Consider the following 16,088-nt stretch of genomic DNA (forward strand, 5'->3'; position numbering starts at 1 on the left):
ACCCAAGCTGTGCGTGGAGGTGAGCCCGACTATATCTAGTCGGTATCTCTCAACTTCCCGCACAAGCTCAGGCTCCTTCCCCCCCAGCGAGGTGACGTTCCATGTCCCGAACGCCAGAAGCTGTGCATGTGGACCAGGTCGTCGAGGCACCCGGCCTCGACTGCCACCCAGTCCTCTCCGCACCCGACCCCTACGGATCCCTCTGCGGGTGGTGGGTCCACAGGAGGGCGGGCCCACGTCGTCCCTTCGGGCTGTGCCCGGCCGGGCCCCGTGGGCAGAGGCCCGGCCACCAGACGCTCGCGTTCGGGCCCCAACCCCAGGTCTGGCTCCAGGGTGGGGCCCCGGCTGCGCCATGCCGGGCGACGTCTCGGTCCTTGATTGGTGTACGTCCATAGAAGTCTTGTGAGAGACGAGAGCAAAATGCCAAAACCGCCAAAAACTGAGGCGAAGCAACAGCTGGATTTGGCAGCAGAGGAGGATTATGTGAGCCTTAGTCGAGTTGGCGAATTAATGGATCAACAAAAGGATATGTTCAAGGAGCTTCTCCATCAACAACAAGAGAACTTTAAGGGATTCATAAAAATCATCGTGGAGTCTACAAACTCGCGTATGGACCTGCTAACAAGGGACATTCAGGAGCTCAAAACGAGCCTGCAGTTTACGCAAGGTGAGGTGGACAACCTCAAGGAGCAGAGCGCAAAACTCACAGAACGCAGTAGCATATTACAAGCCGATGTATACAAGGTTTGTGATAGTTTGCTTACTATGACGGATAAAATGGAGTACCTGGAGGGGCAGAGCAGGAGAAACAACTTGGTCTTCGAGGGAGTGATCGAATCGCCGGGGGAAACCTGGGCCGACGCGGAGGAGAAAGTGAAACAACTGCTAAAAGAGAAGCTCCAGCTGCAGCACACGGTGGAGGTGGAAAGGGCGCACCGCGTGGGGAAACCAGACGGCGCGGGGGTCCGGCCCAGAGCCATCATCGCCAGGCTACTGCGCTGGAAGGACCGTGAAGCTATTCTGCAGAGGGCAAAACGTCTAAAGGGATCTAAAATCTTCATAAATGAAGACTACACGGACAATGTCAAAAGGAAGCGAAGAGAACTGATGCCGGAGTTGAAAGCTGCACGAGAAAGGGGAGAGATTGCCTTCTTGCGCTATGACAAGCTAATAGTTCATCCGCGCACCAGCACACCAAACCCAGTATAAACATCAGAATAATACGAATCTGGTATGTTGAATCACACCATTGCACATGGCACTTAGCACATCTATCTTAGGAAGCCCCGATTTGGAGCTCTCACTAAGGAGATTTACTGAAACAAACCTGGAGTTACAATTTTCACAATATAATTTACAGAACATTGAGGTCGACATCGACCCTGAAAATAACTTTTATATGAGATCTATCAATGACTGTCAGTATTACGCAGAGGATGTTTACAATGGAAAATTTAGGAACGTGAATGCCTTTTCTGTAATCCACTTTAATAGTCGAAGCCTTTATGCGAACTTTGACCACATCAAGAGCTACTTAAATCAGTTTTCAAAACCTTTCAATGTAATTTTAATAACAGAAACATGGATTCATGACGACAGGGAAATGGAGTTCTCTATTGAAGGTTATGAGTTTACAAGCATGAACAGAATAAATAAGCATGGTGGGGGCGTAGCTATGTTTATAGACTCAAATTATAAGTACACAGTGATTGAAAATAACACTATGGTGGTTGATGATGTCTTTGAATGCCTTACTGTCGAAATTGCAAGGGAAAAAAAGAAAAATATCATTGTAAGTTGTATTTATAGAACCCCTGGGTCTAATATAGAGGTTTTTTCTAATTGGATGGAGGAGCACTTTTCTAATTCCAATCATAAAGTCATGTTTGTGGGGGGAGATTTTAACATCGATCTGTTAAACCCAAATAACCATAAAAAGACGGACGAATTTATCAACACTTTATTCAGTATAGGTCTGTTTCCCCTAATTACCAAACCGAGTAGAATCACATCTCACAGTGCCACTTTAATTGATAATATTTTTTCCAATGAAATAGAAAGTGATACAGTCAGCGGACTAATGATAAATGATATTAGTGATCACCTTCCAGTATTTGTATTGTACAAAAATGAACGGAAAAAAAAGGAAGAAAACTTGTATTGGTTTAGAAGAGTAAAAACAGAGATAACTATTGATGCATTTAAAAAGGATCTATTAACGCAAGACTGGAGTAATATATACTCTGAGAATGACACCAATAAGGCATATGATGAGTTTGTGCAAAAATTTCAAAAAGTATTTGAGAAAAATTGCCCAGTGAAAAAATACTGTAAAAACAGAAAATGTAAAGTAAACCCATGGATGTGTAAGGGTTTGCTAAATGCATGCAAGAAAAAAAATGCACTTTACAAAAAATTTATAAATTATAGAACTAAGGAAGCTGAAGATAAATACAAGAAATATAAAAATAAACTAACAAGTATCATTAGAAAATGTAAACAGGACTATTATAATAAGTTGTTAGATAGCAACAAGAATAACATTAAAGGTCTATGGAATATCTTAAATAGTATAATTAGAAATAAACCAAGGATGATTAATTATCCACAATACTTCAAAGACGAGGATAAAACTATGAAGGATATGAATGAAGTAGTTAATACTTTCAATGAATTTTTTGTAGATGTTGGACCGAACCTTGCAGCAAAAATTGAAAATGTTGAGAACTATAACTGTGAGCTGATAGACAGAAATCCTATGTCCTTGTTCCTCAATCCTGTGGAGGAAAAGGAGATACTGGACATTGTTAGAGGGTGTAAAAATAAAACGTCGACAGATTACTATGATATGGATATGAAGACCTTAAAATCTGTCATTGAAAGCATCTCTAAGCCGTTAACACACGTCTGTAATTTATCGTTGCAAACTGGACAATTTCCTGATAATATGAAAGTAGCAAAAGTCATTCCTCTGTTCAAAGCTGGAGATAAACATCTCTTTACAAACTACAGGCCTGTTTCCCTTTTACCGCAATTTTCAAAAATCTTAGAGAAGGTTTTTAACTCTAGACTTGATAGCTTTATTGAAAGACATAACTTACTCTCTGATAATCAGTTTGGTTTTAGGAATAATCATTCAACTTCGCACGCACTCTTTGATGTAATTGAAGAAATAACAAATGCTGTAGACAACAAGAAATATGCAGTAGGGTTATTTATTGACCTGAGTAAAGCATTTGACACAATAAACTACGATATATTAATTGATAAACTAGAACGTTATGGGATTAGGGGGGTAGCTCTACAGTGGGTCACCAGTTATTTAAAAAATAGAAAACAATGTGTGAAAATAGGAGACCATCAGTCAAGTTGTCTAGAAATTGTGTGTGGTTTACCTCAAGGTTCCATTCTGGGTCCAAAATTGTTTAATATGTACATTAACGATATTAGTAAAACATCGCAGGTACTTAAATTCATTTTGTTTGCAGACGATACAAATATGTTCACAGCAGGAGACGATTTGCAACAACTGTGTCAGATTGTTAACTTGGAACTCAAGAGTGTCAATAAGTGGTTCAAACAAAACAAATTATCCTTGAATTTGAGTAAAAGCAAATTGATGATATTCGGCAACTGTGATTCTAATGCTCAGGAGGCAATTCAGATAGAGGGTGTTGTTATAGAGCAGGTGCATGAAATCAAATTCCTTGGCGTTATTATAGACGACAGAATTACTTGGAAATCGCACATTAAATATATAACTACTAAACTTTCAAGAAGCATTGCAGTAATAGCAAAAGCGAAGCACATTTTAAATATCAAAGCGCTACATACCTTATACTGTTCTCTGATTTTGCCCTATTTATACTATTGCGCTGTGGTTTGGGGTAGTACTTACAAAAACACAGTTAAACCAATAGTATTGTTGCAAAAAAGAGCTGTCAGAGTAATTCATAAAGTTGGGTTTCTGGACCACACAAATCCATTATTCTTAAAATCAAGGATCATGAAGTTTTATGACATTGTTGAGTTCCAAACTGTACAGATGCTATACAGAGCAAGGTACAAACTGTTACCAGGCCAAATACAAAGAAGGTTCCAAGAACGCACTGGTTTTTATGAATTACGTGAAGATTTAAACTTTAGGATTCAGAAACATAGCTCAACTTTGAAAAGCTTCAGCCCTACAATTAAAGGGGTGCAATTGTGGAATAATTTGGATATGGAAATGAAACAATGTCCAAACATCAACCTGTTCAAATATAAATACAAACTAAAGACTTTTGAAAAATACAGAAAAGAAGAAATTAGTTGCCATTAGAGGGAGCAATACAACCAATTTACATTGATTAATTAATGGCAGAGTGTTTGGAATTGCTTGTAACGGATGTCATTTCTATTGCTTAAAACATAATTAAGAATGAGCCCCTCCAACAGGCTCATAAACCTCATTGGTTAATGCACTTTACAGCAGACGAACAACATCTACAAAATCAGCTGTTAGGGCGGCTGGGGGCAGGTTTGTTGATGGGGAGCTACTGCCCTCTTCAACTGGCCCGCTCTACACCCGGCTTTTAAACGCACCACTCGATGTAGGGGTCACATCATACACTGTACATAATAAAATATATATAAATAATAATAATACATTAAAAATGCACATAGATTAAAATTGTGTTGAGCCTGGTAATGACAACTGGAGCAACAAGAACACGGACTATAATACGTGCATTAATGTGCCCTTATGTCATGAAAACTAGTGAACGTGGCTGATATTTGGCATTGGAAACTGAAAGAAATATATGAACGGTCGCTTTGTTACTTGCTTGTAGCGATCTTGCAGGAAATAGTAATAGTGTAATAGTGTTTGCTTCTGTTATTATGTGAATAGCTCATACAGTGGTTGTGAGTCAAAAAGCTGTTCTGAAAAGAAACGAGTTCTTCATTTTTTGTTTTGTTTCTTTGCTATTGTTCCTTGTTGTTGTTTTGTTTACACTGATTATACTATGAGAAATGAAAAGTTCATCATTTTGAGTTGGGGGTAGGCGCTCATAAGCTTTTGCTTCAGCCTACTCCTTTTGAGCAAAATGTATGCTCAAATAAATAAATAAATAAAAAAAGCTGCTCTTCGTCTGACCCGTCACCTCGGACCTGTTTGCCATGGGAGACCCTACCAGGGGCATAAAGCCCCGGACAACATAGCTCCTCGGATCATTCGGGTACTCAAACAACCCCACCACGTTAAGGTGGCAGCTCATGGGGGTTGGGCTAAACTCACAGGCTAATTCTCAGAGGTCAGACAGAAATAACCAGGGCAGGTTTCAGTCAGTTTTAAATCAGAGGTTCCCAAACTGTGGGTCAGGGACCAGAGGTGACAGAATGTGACATTTACCATTTTATAAAGTTGGGAAATAGACACGCTGTAGTCCTACATCCCAGTCTGACAGTGGCTTAGTGGTTAGTGGTTCTCACACAGAGGGGGCGGGGCCTGAATTGAGGTCATGATGTTCCCCTTCTGCCCTGCACTCCTGCAGTGGAACCGTTTCTGACCGTAAACGGGTTCGCTCTTCGTGGAATAATCATGAGATACGTACTGTAGGGCCCCATGTGGATTTTAGCTTAGGGCCCCAGAAGGGCCAGCACCGGCTCTGATAGCGACCTCTGGTGCTAACTAACCAGTGATTAGGAGCTATGTCCCATAAGCCACTGCGCCCCCACCCCCTCGCCCCACCCTCGAGTGATTCATGCACCACTGTTGACTGACAGGAGCACATTTAATAATAAAAATAATGAAAAAAAAGATTCTGCACAAACTTTATAAAAGTGATAAATCCATGTTGTCGACCCCACAGCTCAGTCACATGTCAGTGTTAAAGAGGAAACTCAGGAAACGGATTCAATGAAGACAGTTTGTGCTTTTTTTTTCATTTATTAGAAACTTAAGCCACATGGATCATTTGCTGCTGTAACTTTATGAAACAGCTGTGGAGATAAAATAACACTAAAGGGAAATGTGAAGGATCATTTGGATTAAATGTCTTTATTTGGACACTATGTTGTTGTTGGACACTAGGACTGTCACGGTATGAAAATTTGACCTCACGGTTATTGTGACCAAAATTATCACGGTTTTCGGTCTTACCGCGGTATTTCATTTAATGTGTGTTAATATGTTCAGAAAGCATTGATGGTCCTGCACAAACTGAAATAGTTTCAAAAACGTTGTTTATTATATTTTAAAAATACAGACAAAGGCTTATCAAAAGTGGAACTTCACATCAACGTAAAGGAACTATAACGATGTGTTGTTGATGTTTCGAGGGTTTTACATGGACTATTTATAGCGGCAGAAACGAAGAACAATATTATTGAGCATTATTAAATGTATAAAACTGCGGCAAGAGTGAATCTATTGCAATCTGCCACCGGGAGCCCCGTAACGCATTGTGCCGTTGTGCGGAGGTATCCGGACACGGCTTATGCTGGCGGTGGCGCTGCAGCCGCACTATGGGACGACTCGTTACATTCTCCCTCAACCCAAAGTCCCACATCAGCATTTCAGCTAAAGCGCTAACGTTAGCTTCCTGCTATAGAGGGAGACGGTCACGCTAACGTTAGCTTACTGCTATAGAGCTGTGGGAGATGGTCACGCTAACGTTAGCTTACTGCTATAGAGCTGTGGGAGACGGTCATGCTAACGCTAGCTTACTGCTATAGAGCTGAGACGGTCATGCTAACGCTAGCTTCCTGCTATAGAGCTGTGGGAGACGGTCACACTAACGTTAGCTTACTGCTATAGAGCTGTGGGAGACGGTCATGCTAACGTTAGCTTACTGCTATAGAGCTGTGGGAGACGGTCATGCTAACGTTAGCTTACTGCTATAGAGCTGTGGGAGACGGTCCTGCTAACGTTAGCTTACTGCTATAGAGCTGTGGGAGACGGTCACGCTAACGTTAGCTTACTGCTATAGAGCTGTGGGAGACGGTCACGCTAACGTTAGCTTACTGCTATAGAGCTGTGGGAGACGCTCACGCTAACGCTAGCTTACTGCTATAGAGCTGTGGGAGACGGTCACACTAACGTTAGCTTACTGCTATAGAGCTGTGGGAGACGCTCACGCTAACGTTAGCTTACTGCTATAGAGCTGTGGGAGACGGTCACGCTAACGCTAGCTTCCTGCTATAGAGCTGTGGGAGACGGTCACACTAACGTTAGCTTACTGCTATAGAGCTGTGGGAGACGGTCACGCTAACGTTAGCTTACTGCTATAGAGGGAGACGGTCACGCTAACGTTAGCTTACTGCTATAGAGGGAGACGGTCACGCTAACGTTAGCTTACTGCTATAGAGCTGTGGGAGATGGTCACGCTAACGTTAGCTTACTGCTATAGAGCTGTGGGAGACGGTCACGCTAACGTTAGCTTACTGCTATAGAGGGAGACGGTCACGCTAACGTTAGCTTACTGCTATAGAGCTGTGGGAGATGGTCACGCTAACGTTAGCTTACTGCTATAGAGCTGTGGGAGACGCTCACGCTAACGTTAGCTTACTGCTATAGAGCTGTGGGAGACGGTCACGCTAACGCTAGCTTCCTGCTATAGAGCTGTGGGAGACGGTCACACTAACGTTAGCTTACTGCTATAGAGCTGTGGGAGACGGTCACGCTAACGTTAGCTTACTGCTATAGAGCTGTGGGAGACGGTCATGCTAACGTTAGCTTACTGCTATAGAGCTGTGGGAGACGGTCCTGCTAACGTTAGCTTACTGCTATAGAGCTGTGGGAGACGGTCACGCTAACGTTAGCTTACTGCTATAGAGCTGTGGGAGACGGTCACGCTAACGTTAGCTTACTGCTATAGAGCTGTGGGAGACGGTCACGCAGGAGAGTCACAGGTTCGAAGTCTTGCTGCTTTAGAGACACTTCTTCCTGCAGGTTACGCAAACAGGAAAACTGTCTCTATCAACTGTCCTTCAGCTTCTTAAAATACACAAACATGTCCAGACTTCAGGCTCGGTCTCTGATCCTGCGCTGTCGTCTCGGACATGATTCCAGCTCTGAGACAGTTTTGTTTTGGTTGTAGGTACAGAGGCGCCTGCGGCAGCTTCAGCAGATGAGACGGCGGCTCATGAGGCTCACTTTACCGACACCGCGGGCGCCGTAATCCACCGCGGTAAAATATTTTTTCAAAAACAAGACGGTAATTATTACCGTCAACATTTTTACCGGGGTTTACCAGTACACCGCTAACCGTGACATCACTATTGGACACTGTACAGTAGGGGGCGACGTGTGCTTTTGTTTGGCCTGCAGTCCACCAATAACCTTAAAGAAGAAGAAGCTGTTGGTGATGTCACTTCCCTTCCCCCGGGTAAGGACGGTCGGATGGGAAAATGCTGCTGAAGCTCTCGTTCACTAACTGCATAGAGATCTAACAGTCGACCCCATGAAAGGTTAAGGATTAGTTGCTCGTGTTAGAGGCTATAATTTCATGGTTTTGGACGCAGCCGAAGGCAAAACAACACCACAGCAGCGTGGAGCGATTACAGAGATGAAGAATCTAATGATATGAATGAACTTTGTCACTTGAGTCGCTCATATTTGTGAGGAAAGGGCTCAGGACAAGTTGTAGCACTGCTTTGCTAGCTAGCTAACTTTCCTAACTAGCCTGGAGCTAACTAGAAACACGGTGAAGAAAACCATGATACAAACACGGTTAAGGCTAACAATATCCTTCTCACCTGTTTTCTTCAGATCTCACGAAAGTCTCAGGACAAACTTGCCTCACCCTCTCTCTCTTTCCCTCCTGTGTATCTGTGTCTGTATCTGTGCGTCTGCGTCTTGTGTTTACATGGTGCTGGGGGTGGGGGGGGCATGTGGGGGTGAGGGGTGCGCTGTGAGGTGAGGGCATGGATCTATTGTAATAAACAGGTGAGGGAGATGGGAGGTGCAGCGCTGGTCTTCTTCAGTTTGCATCACACTCAGTTTGCATCACACTCGCAAACTGAGTGTGATGCACATGGTGGCACATCTAGAGGAGCTTATTGGTAATGCATCAGTGCCAGACCAGCAAAACAGGATCACTTAGCGCAGCTTTAATAAGTCAAAGACAGTTCTCCAACAGGACTCAACGCAAAGGTTCACATCAGAGTTAAATGTGATGAATGAAGGAACCTTTCTGGAATATGATAAAGTCACAGTTTCAGATGGAGCAGAGACCAGAACGAACCATGGAACAAACACTGTTTTTTAAAGGAATCTACAAAAAGAAAATCTACAAATGTTGAACCTGATCAATATTTGTGAGGATGCCGAGGAGTGTCTAATGTTTTCTGTGACTGAAGTGTTTAGTGTTTCTGTGACTGAAGTGTTTAGTGTTTCTGTGACTGAAGTGTTTAGTGTTTCTGTGACTGAAGTGTTTAGTGTTTTCAGACGGGGTGCGCCTCAGTGCGGGTCCCGGACGCTGCTCTGGTTCTGTGGAGCTGCTGATGGACGGGTCTTGGAGCAATTTGTGTGGGAGGGACTTTGGTCTGACTGAAGCTGCAGTGGTCTGTGCGGAGCTGGACTGTGGCGCTGTGTCTGAGCTCCACCAGGGGGCGCTGTTCACTGAGGGTCCAGCTGTGGGCAGGTCCTTCCACTGTGACGGAGCAGAGACTTCACTGAAGGAGTGTGAGAGCTCAGAGACTCGCTGCTCAGCGGCTGCTAACCTCACCTGCTCAGGTAACTCTCTGTTTGTCTGAGGCCCCGCCTCCACTGCAGAGAAACTCATCAACCTTTATGTTTTACACTTTCTGTTTGTAAACTGTCCATGTTTGATCCAGATGAAGTGCTGAGGCTAAATGCATTCAGCTGTGCTGGTTCCATGGAGCTGAGACACAATGACGAGTGGAGAAAAGTGATGACCAGTGAGGACCCGGACTTGGACTTTGGCTCAGTAATGTGTGAGCAGATGGGCTGTGGATCTGCTCTTGAAGTGGAGTATCAGAGGGTTTACTCTGGGCCGTTCTGGAGGCTTCAGCCTGAGTGTGTGAAGCAGAGGTCTGGCCTCACAAACTGCCTGGACCTGGACTCACACATGAACGAGACCGAAGGACGTCTGAGTCTGGTCTGTTCAGGTCAGTAACACCAACAGTGAGTTAAACATGTCACTGTTGTATCAGTCGTGTCTAGAGCGAGAACGTGTTTACAGACACTCAAGACATTTACTCTTCGTACAGTCGGGTCTATAAATATTGGGACATCGACTCAAATCGTATGTTTTTGTCTCTATAAACCACCACAATCAATTTCAAATGAAACAGATGAACATAAACTGCAGACTTTCAGCTTTCATTTGAGAGTTTTTACATCCAAACTGGATTAACGGTGTAGGAATGAGAAGCGTTTTTATGTGAGCCTCCCACTTTTCAAGGCACAAGTGGCTGCTCAGCTGTTCCATGGCCCGGTGCAGTGTTCATTTTGACAACATATTTTAATGTAGTTTTAGTCTGATGGTGCGTTCATGTGGTCCTCGGGAACTCGGGTCAAAACGAGCTTCCCGACTTCAGCACCTGACGCGGAAATCAGCTGATTTGTTCTTTTATCGTCTAAAGGAAGTAAAGAGAAAAACACCGCCGCGCCTCCATCTTCTCATTTCTCTGTCAAAACAGCGGCACAAACAACTCATTTCATGGCCACAGCCCCACACGAAACAGCACAACTTTATATCACCAAAAGTCCACGACAAACACCTTTTCAAGCTACATTTCAACCACGAACAGAGTTTAGCGGCACTGACTGAGTTTGGAGACGAGCTGTTCAGCTTCACCTCGCCGCTAACGGCGGCTAGCCTTTCTCCGCTCGCCTCTCGCCGCTGTCTCCTCCGCCTCCTCCATCTCGTCTCCTTTTCTTATTAAATCCACTGAAATACGTCCCGCTTCTTAGTGTTGCCGACTTTTATCTCCAATCGACAGAAGCCAAGTTGAAGGCTTCGTAGTATGTGATATTTTTTTAAACTAACAAACTGATGTTTAGCTTTTGAGACGCTAACACAGTTAAATGATAAGCTAAGCTAAGCGCTAATCAGTGATAAAAGACCGTTTTTATTTGATGACATCAAAATCCTCACTTTCCCAAATAAAAACCACATGAACACAAACCAACGCGGGACAAGGACGTCACATCTCGGGAACACGAGTTCCCCAGTCCACATGAACGCACCGTTAGTCTTTTGACCAAAATGTAATTAAGTTTTAGTCAAGATTTAATCAAAAAAATATCTTCAATTTTAGTCTAGTTTTCGTCGACTAGATAATTGGGAATAAATTTAGTCGACTTTGCATTAATAATATTCATAATAATCATATTTAATGTTGTTCCTCTGCTTCATGGAGCTGCTCCACATGAACAAAGCTCAGAGCTGCTCCTTTAACAGAGAATTTACATGATCTGAGGCTCTTTCAGACGGATTTTAGTCTCTCCTTTTCATTTTTATTCAGTCTTATTTAAATCGACTACAAATAACTGGACATTTTAGTCATAGTTTTAGTCTCATGAAAAACATTTCATTTAGTTTTAGTCCAAGTTTTAAAATGAAGACTAAATATTTGATGAAATTAACATTGGCCAAGTGTTTGCTCTTCCCTCATTATCCCATTTATGAGGAACAGACGAGACGTCCAGAGTTCATTTCAAGTGTGATATTTGCATTTTGGATGATGTTGATTATTTTCCATATGAGATCCAAAGAGTTCTCACTGTCAGTGAAATAAGCCATTATGAGGCTGAAAAATCAAAACAAACCCATTAGAGAGATGCAAACATATTAGCCGTGGCTAAAACAACAGTTTGGAACATTATTAAAAAGAAAGAACACACCGGTGAGCTGAAGAACACCAAACACCTGGAAGACCACGGACGACAAATGTGGTGGACGACCAAAGAATTCTTTCCCTGGTGAAAACCTTCACAACAACAGGTCAGATCAAAAACACTGTCCAGGAGGTGGTGAGTGTGAGTCAAAGTCAAACATCAAGAGAAGATTCACCAGAGAGAATACAGACCATTAACCACAAGGTGGAAACCACTGGTGAGCCTCAGAAACAGGAGGCAAAAACATGTAAAAAGTCTTTAAAGTTCTGAAACTACATTCTCGGACAGATGAGACAAAGATCAACTTCTCCCGGAGTGATGGAAGAGAAAAATAAGGAGAAATATAGGATCTGCCCATGGTTCAAACATCCCTCCTCATCAGTGAAACATGGTGGTGCAGCATCATGGCCTGGGCTTGTTTGGGCCAATGGAACTGGTTCCCTTGTATTTATCGATGATGTGACTGTTGACAAACGCAGCAGGATGAATTCTGACGTGTTTCGGGCAATATTATGAGCTCATATTCAGCCAAATGCTTGGACGCCGCTTCACACTGCAGATGGACCCAAAGCTACTGCCAAAGCCACCAAAGAGCTTTTTAAGGCAAAGAAGTGAAATGTTATTCAATGGCCAAGTCAATCTCCTGACATGAATCCAACTGAACTGCATTTCACTGCTGAAGACCAAACTGAAGGAACAATGTCCCAAGAACAAGCAGGAACTGAAGACATTTACAGTAGAGCCTGGCAGAACATCACCAGGGATGAAACCCAGTGTCTGGTGACGTCTGTGCCTATAGACTTCAGGCTGTCATTGACAGCAAAGGATTTGCAACTAAATATAAGAAATTAAAAGTTTGATTCATCATTGTGGCTGATTTGGATATAAATAGCCTCAAAACGCTGAAAAAAAATGCTGCAAGTGTTGTTTTATTTCAAATCCATTGTGGTGGTTTATCGAGGCAAAAACATAAGAAATCAGTCAATGTTCCAATATTTATGGACCTGACGGTAACTAACAATTATTACTTCACTTATTGATTCTTCTGAAAACTACGATGTTTCTCTGACCTTTGTGTGATTTTTAGATGTGATGTATTTGAATTTGAATAGAGAATTAATGGGGAAATATTATGCAGATTAAAGGAACAGGCCACCGTTTTTACACTGAGACATGTTCTTATCTGAGCTTAGACGACCTGCTCCTCAGGGGCAGGTTCTCATCAACTCGTCTAAGCTAAAGTCAGAACATTTCTCAGTTTGTAAAAACGATGTTCCTTTAACAGTAGACCTTTTATCCTCCTCTGTCTCCTTCACACCACAGGAGGACGTGACCCCTGTTCTCTCTCTCCACAGAGATGTTTCCTGTTGTCCGAGTGTCCGTCTCCTCCAAGGGGGCGTCCGTCTCCTCTGAGGGGGCGTCCGTCTCCTCTGAGGGGACGTCCCGGGTGCAGAGGGTCCTCCTGATGTTGGGGACAAACTTCAGTGTCTCCTGCTCTTTAGACAAACCCTTTGAACCAGGACAGTTCCACCTTCTGTCTCCAACTGGAAACTACACCCTGCCATCTGTCAATCACTCCGCCCACTTCCTGATCCAGAACTTTAGCCCCGCCCACATCGGGAACTACACCTGTGTTTACTGTGGCACTGTCCTCATTAAGAAATGCTTTAAGAGCAAAACTCTCTACGTCACTCCTGGAGGTACAGTTTGGGTTCAGAGAAATCCCAGTTTTATGTTTTCATACTTTGATTATGGAGCCGTTTGTTTCTAAAATTACACACATTTCATTTCAATTGGAAAAAACAATAATGCTTAAAAAATGTGACAAAATGTGGCAACGACGCAACAACACAAAAAGTCATGATCAGTTCTGTAGGTCTTAGCTTTCAAATGAGGCCTTGACGTGGTGGAGGGTTTGAGCCCGACTCATCCTGGAGCTCTGTTGTTGGTGACGGGTCACACTGACAGCGGGTCAGAAGCCCCTTATGAGAGACCAACAGGCCCGGTTTAAATCGTGAGGCCGTCCTTCTGTGGACCCCCCACCTGCAGGGGGCGCCATCAGGGGCTGGTCCATGATCTCTCTGTAAAACACCAAAAATCTCCTCAAAAACAAAATAACTGTACAAGTCGCCCAAAGCTTCACAGGTCAGAGTTCTTGGTGAGCTGCGTGTGGAGCTTCAGTTTCCACTGGGGTCGACTGACACATCTGACCATCACCAACCATTCGTCCCTATTGTACATGTTATAATCATTACTGTAATTATAATTGATATTATTTGTGATTCAGCTTGTCTGGATAGTCGCCTGACTGATTTTTTTTTTCACCTCAAGCGGCTTCCAGACACTTCAGTCAATCAAAGTTTATTTCTGTAGCTTTACAACAAGACCAGGACCAAACAAAACGATTAAACCTGGACACGACTCAGTGTGTTCTACGTATTAAAAGCAAGATTAAAAAGATGAGTCTTTAATCTGGATTTACACCACGGTCTGGGTGAATACTGGACTCTGATTGGCTGGTGCATTATTTTGGTATAACCGCACACGTAGTCCGGTAGTTAAATCACTGGGATGTCGCTCCGCTGTGGCGTCGCCATAGCAACGCCTGACACACCTGAGTCAGATAAAGGCGTAATTAGTGACTGACAGGAACGTATGAGATGGATTTAGTGTTTGCTAAATGTTTGTAGAGGAGAGTGAGCAGCTAGGTTAGCTACTGTTAATAACATATGAGCTTTACATTTCTATTGAAAACGGTTAAGGCTATTCATCATTTTCAGGCGTACATAAAATGATCCTGCATTGAAGCATCTTTGTCTGGATTAGTAAAGTCAAACATAAAAGTTTGAGTTGGGGGGGCCCAGGTGTGAGCGACTCCACCGCAGCTGTTTCCATAAACAGTTGAGCTGGTTGAGCTAGCTAGCTTTAGCTTCAGGTTAAACAGCGTAAAAGGTAAATAACTCCTGCCCACGAGTGCCGCATATCGGTGTTTACTTCCAGGGAAAAGTGTTTCCGGGTTAGTCCTGTTGTGTTGTGATTCTGTGCTGATGTTGTGTCGTTGAGCCTGACTGAGATCCTCGTAATAGCTGCGGAGAATGACTCGTAAAAGCTGCGCATATTACATTTTTTTTAATTTAATTTTTTGTATTTTTTAGTCATTTTTTTTTGTATTTTTTTGTTGTTGTTTTGTCTTTTTTTTTTGGTCATTTTTTGTCGTTTTTTTTTGTCGTTTTTTGTTATTTTTTGTCGTTTTTTGTCCTTTTTTTGTATTTTTTTGTCATTTTTTGTCGTTTTTTTTGTCGTTTGTCGTTTTTTGTCGTTTTTTTTGTATTTTTTTGTCATTTTTTTGTCGTTTTTTGTCATTTTCTGTCGTTTTTTGTCGTTTTCTGTTGTTTTTTTTGTATTTTTTGGTCATTTTTTTGTCGTTTTTTGTTTTGTCGTTTTTTGTATTTTTTTGTCATTTTTTGTCGTTTTTTTGTTATTTTTTGTTATTTTTGTCATTTTTTTGTCATTTTTTGTCGTTTTTTTGGTCATTTTTTGTCGTTTTTTGTTATTTTTTGTCATTTTTTTGTCATTTTCGTCTTTTTATGCCATTTTTTTGTCATTTTTTTGTCATTTTTTCACGTAAAAAGTGTTTCCGGGTTAGTCCTGTTGTGTTGTGATTCTGTGCTGATGTTGTGTCGTTGAGCCTGACTGAGATCCTCGTAATAGCTGCGGAGAATGACTCGCTCTGAGACCAGCCTTCAGTGACCGGCTAATAACCCACACAAAATAGTCCCGTAGTCTGGCAGATTTAGTGACTTTAGTCAATGAAAAACACATTTATTATAAATGTTAGGTTTGTGGGACCCTGGTATAAGCGGATTAAACAACGAGGAGCCGCGTTAGACGTTATAATGCAGGAGGAACAACACTGTGTCGGGCGTTAGAACCGACTAACGCGGCTCCGAGTTGTTTAATCCTTGCTTATAAAGGGACCCTGAGAACAGACTGAGGAGCAGCTGTTCCACAAAGGAACCATCGCCCCCTGTTTGTCCCGGGACGTCCAGAACCCTTTGATGGGACCGGAGACTCTGCCGGGGCGATGTACGCTCGACAACTCAGTCAGACATAACGGAGCGAGACCATGAACATTCCAATTCTGAAATCAAAACCCAAAACGGACAAAACAGCTGTAATGGAAAGATGAGTCTCCGTTCCATTTATTTAAAAAATATATATTTTCTTTTTTTAAATAAAA

The 16,088-nt window shown here is 42.6% G+C and overlaps 1 protein-coding gene across 1 annotated transcript in view; it reads left to right on the plus strand.

Annotated features, from left to right (window-relative positions):
- LOC306981220 (uncharacterized protein) overlaps window positions 1-16,088 on the plus strand; it is a 76,346-nt gene that overhangs the window by 59,517 nt on the left and 741 nt on the right. The gene's annotated exons all lie outside the window — the stretch shown is intronic.

The sequence above is a fragment of the Gobius niger genome, assembly GCF_951799975.1.
Source record: "Gobius niger genome assembly, chromosome: 22".
In the NCBI taxonomy this organism is placed as follows: Eukaryota; Metazoa; Chordata; class Actinopteri; order Gobiiformes; family Gobiidae; genus Gobius; species Gobius niger.